General features: G+C 40.7%; 1 protein-coding gene across 1 annotated transcript in view; it reads left to right on the forward strand.

The window, feature by feature from the left end:
- Nucleotides 1-6780, forward strand: part of LOC118431143 (uncharacterized protein KIAA2013 homolog) — a 15209-nt gene that overhangs the window by 4208 nt on the left and 4221 nt on the right. The gene's annotated exons all lie outside the window — the stretch shown is intronic.

Genomic DNA, 6780 nt, shown 5'->3' on the forward strand with positions numbered 1-6780 from the left:
GTTTTCTACTGTTGACAGGATCATCCATATAGACGACTTGCACACTTCCCATAATTCACAGTGCCAGGGATACGGATGTAATGACCCGTGAGGTCATCAGGCATTCAGGGGAAACCAACTACTGTAACAGCTACAGTGGTTACGTCTGGCTACTTTATACTCCTGACCATAAAACTTGTAAAATTCTCAGCTCTTATAATAGTAGTACTATATTTGTCGTACAAATCATTAGTTTATATACTTTGCTGCCGTCGTACTAAAGGTTTTAGCTGGTTTCACCCTGGTTTCCCACCCTGGGCAATGGTGGTAACATCCATATCCGTAACCCTGGCGCTATGAATTTTAAAACCAGGGTGAAGCAACATGAAGCAACTTACATTTTTAATTGCTAATTTAACAAAGAAGGAAAAACATCCAAATTGTAACAACATAACAATGCATGGGTTCATTTCTTACTGTGTTATACAGTTACTGTAACATTTCTACAAGATAGAAAACTATGTCTTAGGCCATACCAATTTAATTTGTTGGTTCTCGGAATCGCCGCTTCTATTTTTCCCAATTTCAAAAAAAAATAAATAAAAATTGTCCACACGACCATGAGGTTATTTGCATGTTCATGAGAACTCATTTGCATGTTCGTGAGAGTTACATGGCCCCCTTACCCACAAGTTGCTCGACAAACTTCGGCTCAGTTAAACAAAACTTCTGAAACAAGTACTGGACATGCAAAAACAACTATCACCTGCTTTTGTTTTCCTTTGTGTTGTAAATCATCGAAAACCACCAATAGATCGTGAAATTTGTGCTGAAAAATGACGATTCGGCAAACCAAAATGGCCGCCTAAGGGACCGTACGGCATTTAGCGAGGGGGGAGGGCCGGTCGCCAGGGGGGGAGGGCCAAGCAAAAAAATATTTTGCCAGGGGGAGGGCCTAGCAAAAATTTTTTTACTTGGGGGGAGGGCCAAGCAAAAAAAAAATAGCTTGGTCTGCCAGCAAAATATGTCCCTTAAAATCCAAGAAACGGCGTTTCAGAGGGTCAAGATTTCAAAATTTTTCTGGACCTTTGCAAGGGATCGCCCAAGGTTGGCGCTCGGGACACAGTGAAAATGCGAAAGGGAGGGGGCGGGGCTTATGCATGACGCCCTCGAAAACCTTCTTCACGTACAGAAATGTTAACAAACTCTAGATTAGTCTGCCAGCAAAATTTACCCCTGTCTTATTGCCCTCAAAATGTAAGAAATGGCGTTTCAGAACTCGAGGGTAAATATTTGCAAATTTCCCTGGATCCCTTTTGACGTGACCGGCCTCGCGCCTTTGATGACCGACATCGTGATAATGTGTTTGGGGGGATTTAATTTTGTATTTCTAAATTGAAATGCTATTAAAGTTAGCTTTGTTTGTCAGCAAAATATCTCCTCAAACTGAAGGAAATAGCTTTTAAGAGGGTCAAGATTTCTAAATTCTCCCGGACCTACCTTGCGATTCTTCGTGCCTTTGGCGCCGAACATGGTGTTCGGAACGTCGTTCTCAAAAACTTGAAACCCTCGTATTTTTTTTTCATAGAAATGTCATCTAACCAGCAAATTTTCCCATAAAAAAGCAATGCAGGAAATCGTGGCAAAAAAAGCGTGGCATTTCTAAAAGACCTCCTGCAAGTCTGCGGTCTCACGCCCGCCGGCGGCTAGAGAGAGGCGACCGGTCTTACCCCGCCGTGGGAAAATCAGCGTCACGCGTCGGCGCCCCCCTCCCCACTACAGTTTTGGAAGTCTAATCGTGCTGTCGTTTTGGTTTTCATTTTTTTCCCCCGATTTACCGTAAGTTATTACCACCACAGAACCAAGAAAAAGTCCAAAATATGTAAATTGAAAATAGTTTCCGTCAAGCCGCTCAGGCCCGCGAGCTTGCAATACGTAAATTTTGGGAGCGGGGCGCGCGCCGCTTCGTGGCGCAAATCTACTAGAAATCCAGGTACAAATGCTTTTAGGTGTTGTTTTAGTATCAAAACAATGAAATAGCTTCTATAAAGCAAATATTTATGCCTCTATGAAGCAGATATTTATCCCTCTATTAAGCAGATATTTTGAGCCATTCTGTTTTCCTTTTTTTACTAGGGGTGAGAGATCTGCTTCTCGATGAAAATCATGAAAAAGTATGACGCAAAGCACATTTCCAAATGCGGGAGCGCAGTGTTTTATTGGCGTCTTGAATATTTTTTTTCAAAGTTGATAGGAGGGGGGAGGGCCAAGCAAAAATATTTTGTCTTGGGGGGAGGGCCTAGCAAAAAAAAATTTACCTGGGGGGAGGGCCATGCAAAATTTTTTGGACCCGACCCTCTGGCGACCGGCCCTCCCCCCTCACTAAACGCCGTACGGTCCCTAAGGCAGCATGTAGCCAGTCACAAGTATGTAAATGAGATGCAATTTCATGCAAATGAGGAGTACACTAATAACGCCTCTAGCGTTTTTTGCTTAAACTGCAGCTTTCACAAAGAGAATAATGAATCAGATGTTTCAGGCACTCTTTTATTTTTTGGGTGAAATGAAGTCATTTTCTTGTTGTTGTTGCTAACTTACATTAGACATTATACTATGCTGAAAAAGTTTTTAAAACTTTTTAAAAGTTTTTTAATGTTGTTAATGATTTACTATGATGATTTATTACAACTGTTAAGCTTTATTACTGTGTGTACTTCTGTAATACTGATTGCACATTATTTTGCATTTGTATTGTTGAAATTAAATATAAAATGTATGCTTACATGCAAATTTTTCATGTAATTGTAACTGGATAAGTATTCTGCCACACATATACCATGGTTTCAGGTCTGGAATTACCAACCTGAAACTCTGGACCTGAATCCAGACTTGTTGCAGTTTTTTTTTTTTTTTTCGCCCTGTCGCTCCAACTTTTTTCTGAAAAAATCCGAGAACCAACAAATTAAATTGGTATGGCCTTATCAAAGTTTGAAACTGACAAATATGTAATTGTTATTTGTTGTAACAACTCTATTGCACATCTGAGGAATAGGCTGGGATTTTACACTGATTTTGTTTTGACGCACCGGCTTTATGTTTTCTGTACTGTATGTTGTCCCTGGTTGTTCAAAGTTTGACTGATTGTTACCACGTTTTGTCCTGTATCTGTTATTTACATGTATGTTTGATGGGCCCCCTTGGAAATCAACTATGCACTGTTGTAGGGGCTACCCATTTGTTTCAAGATGAAATGAAATTTGAACACCAAACCATCCAATTCAGGATTGCCAAGAGATTAGACTAATGGCTAAATCATTCCCTCACCCAAGAAAAAATTCACAGGTGTGACTACCTGCCACAGGTACATGCAACTGTGGAGGCTGAGATTGATTGTAAAATTTCTGCTAAAAAACTTTGAGCTCTGATTGGTTGTAATATTCATGGTCCTGTCAACAGTGCCAGTTATTCCAAGCTGTTGACAGGAAAAAATCCTGTCAACAGTGCCGATATCTCTACTGTGAACAGTCTCACTCACTATCCATGGTTAGATTATACTGCTGCTGGGTTCCCTGACGCAGGGGTAGGCAGCAGTCGGCCAGTCTTCACACTCCGCTTCCATTTGGCTCTGTCCAGTGGGTCAGTGCAAAGTTTTCTACTGTTGACAGGATGATCCTGTCAATAACCACAACATATATGTATTTAGAAAATTCAATCCCTACAATGGAATGGTCGATATTTAGTGGGGGGGAGCGGTCTGCATAAATACCACAAACGACCACAAACGACTCTAGTATGCAGTGTATATGGGTCAAAGACCTTGTGTGGCGCTCTGGAGACATTTTTTACACATTTATGAATTTAAAAAACGCAGCAAGTCCTACGTATTCACCAGTTATTTCAAGTTAGTCCGCCGGTTTCAAGATCGAAGCGATTCTCGGCCGCCATGTTGGATCGCCCGTGCTAGGAGTCTGCATGGGGAAGTTCTCGATACCTTCCACGGCTCCATAGACGACAGGACGATAAAACTATGGACGCTGTTGGTTCATAGATTATAGCATGGCACTATTCTATCATTGTCAACTTATAAAACTTGGATACTAAGCGTTTTTCAGCCTCAATGCAAGCACGCATTCATTGACAGCGCAGAATCGCTTCGATCTTGAAACCGGCGGACTAACTTGAAATAACTGGTGAATACGCAGGACTTGCTGCGTTTTTTAAATTCATAAATGTGTAAACAATGTCTCCAGAGCGCCACACAAGGTCTTTGACCCATATACACTGCATACTAGAGTCGTTTGTGGTCGTTTGTGGTATTTCCGAGTCATTTGTGGTCGTTTGTGGTATTTAGGCATACCCGGGGGGAGGTCCAGTCATTAGGGGGAGGGCCTAGGAAAAAGATATTGAGTTGGGGGAGGGCCTAGGAAAAATTTTTGACCTTAAGGGGGAGGGCCAAGGAAAAAGTTAGCTTGGTCAACCAGCAATGTCGCTTAGAATGCAAGAAACGGTGTTTCAGAGGGTCAGCAGGGCTTTTTTTAAACCGGGGAACGGGGGCGCGGCGCCCCGATACTATCTACGTGCGCCCCCTTACTCAAATTACCGATTGTACTTTCTCTTTCAATGTAGCATTACTTTACCATATTCACAACATGCAGTCTGTTTCAAACTGATCCTTTTTCCAGTGAACATGTAACAAAAACAACATACAATAATGTATCTTATTATTACAAGCTTCATTACTCTCAAAATATCCCAAAACATTAATAAAACCACAAAAATAACAATTTCTGGCTTTGAGTAAAGCACACAGCAGCATGCCCACGTTCTCATTGATAAGTTCATGGGAGGTTGGAAGAGTTCATTTTAAGTAGTAACAGGGAAAACATCTTTTTCATGGACCGCACATTAGATTCAGATGGGTAAATCACTAGACAAAAGTAGTTAAAAACATAGTAATCTATACGAATTATCACATCAAAATGTTGTAAATAAAATCTTTCCCCCAATAGATTTCTAAGAACTGCAACATCCTTCTGTTGTTAGCTCCTCCCCTTTCTGTCTGGCCCCACCTACCTGACTCCACACACTGGCTACAACTCTTTTGATGTGAAACATGATATCCCTGTGACACACTGATACAGCAGAGATTGTAGCAAACTTGAAAAAGTGCGAATATAACAGATCAAGTCTGCAGTTTCTCACAACATTGTAACAAAACATTTGTTGACGATTTAGCTGTACAAAATGAATATTTTATCTGCATATAACATATTATAAGGCTCAACATAGTGGTACAGAATGTAGTGTGACTGTTGCCTTGGGAGAAAAAGCAAATAGTATGCAAAAATAAAATAAATGGTTGCTTATGATAGCCATGCATAAGAATGGTGTAAGCTTATTGTGGCTAGCTATATCACATTAACAAACCAAACTATTTCTTCTCATAACATAGGGTTTAGATTTATCATTAATTCTTAAAACATGTGCACATATAAAGGGTGATTTGTGGATAGTTTGCAAAGTTAAATTCAGTTTATATAGATAAAAGAAAAGTTGGTTTATATAAAAAACTTGACTTGACTTGTATATGAATCTTTTGACTATTTTAAAATTTGTATACAAATGTTTATATTGAGAAACATTCTTATTAAGTGCTAAATGTTGATATTGAGAAAGAAGAATAGCCTTTGAAGGTGTTGCACAATCCAAAAGAACTACAAAAATGTAACAAGTTTAGCCAGTTTTTTCATTGTGTTGATTGTATCTTACAGGCTACAAAATATGCCTTCTTGTAGTTTTACATGGTAAGGACAAACACACATTCAAGCTATGATTTTCCCCTTGAAGTAGCCTCAAAATGTCCCATTTTTACCTCATATTTTCAAAGGCTTCGCACAGCAACCCCCCTTCCGCACCAACCCCCCGCTTGGTCGCTCCGCTCCCTCGCCACACTCCACCAAGCTCCCTCATACTAATTTTTTCTACAAAAAACCCTGGTCAGGATTTCAAAATTTTCCTCCCCAAGGGAGCGCCAGAGGTCGGCGCTGGACATGGTGAAAATGGATTGGGGTGAGCGGGCGGGGCTTATTCATTGCCCTCAAGTACCTTCACTTAGGCCCCGTCATGATGCAAGAAATGAAATGGTTCTATCGGTTAGGCCTGGAAATCCGACAAAAACGACAGGAAATGGTTTGCATTTTTCGTTCACGATGCAAACTTGCAAACCGTTTCAGTTCCTTGAACAGGCATGGTATTGCATGACCCCTGAGGTTGTTGTGATCTTGCCCAAACTTGTACTTCTGTGTCAGATTATTGGTCTTTGATCGTAATTGAACCAATGTCTTACTGAATTCGAAGCTGGGTTCTGTTATGACCTTGGAAATGCCTCTGAAAACATTGTGGTCCTGATATATGCCATGCTATGACATTTCCACTGGATCTCCTGACACATTCCCTTGCGATATCAGGACTGCTGACTCCTCAGTCGACCAGGAGGTGGCCCGATAATAGAAACGAATCGTACGATTGAAAACGCGGCCAAAACACCCGAATGACAGGTTAAAAATTGTACTTTTCCCCCGTGGCGCCACCAAATATGAACGCACATGCCCGGATGTAAAACGGATCGCGCCGCTTTTGCGTTCATGATGCAAATTCGTAATTCCGGATAAGGAAGAAACCGTTTCAATACTACCTCGCGAGGAGTTAATAATTCATAGGTCAATTTTGTAATTATCCAATATAATAGATACGTTTGTGAAGATTATACATCCAGGAATATAATGAAAAGATGAAAGTTGG

This window comes from Branchiostoma floridae, chromosome 14 (genome assembly GCF_000003815.2).
Source record: "Branchiostoma floridae strain S238N-H82 chromosome 14, Bfl_VNyyK, whole genome shotgun sequence".
Taxonomy (NCBI): domain Eukaryota; kingdom Metazoa; phylum Chordata; class Leptocardii; order Amphioxiformes; family Branchiostomatidae; genus Branchiostoma; species Branchiostoma floridae.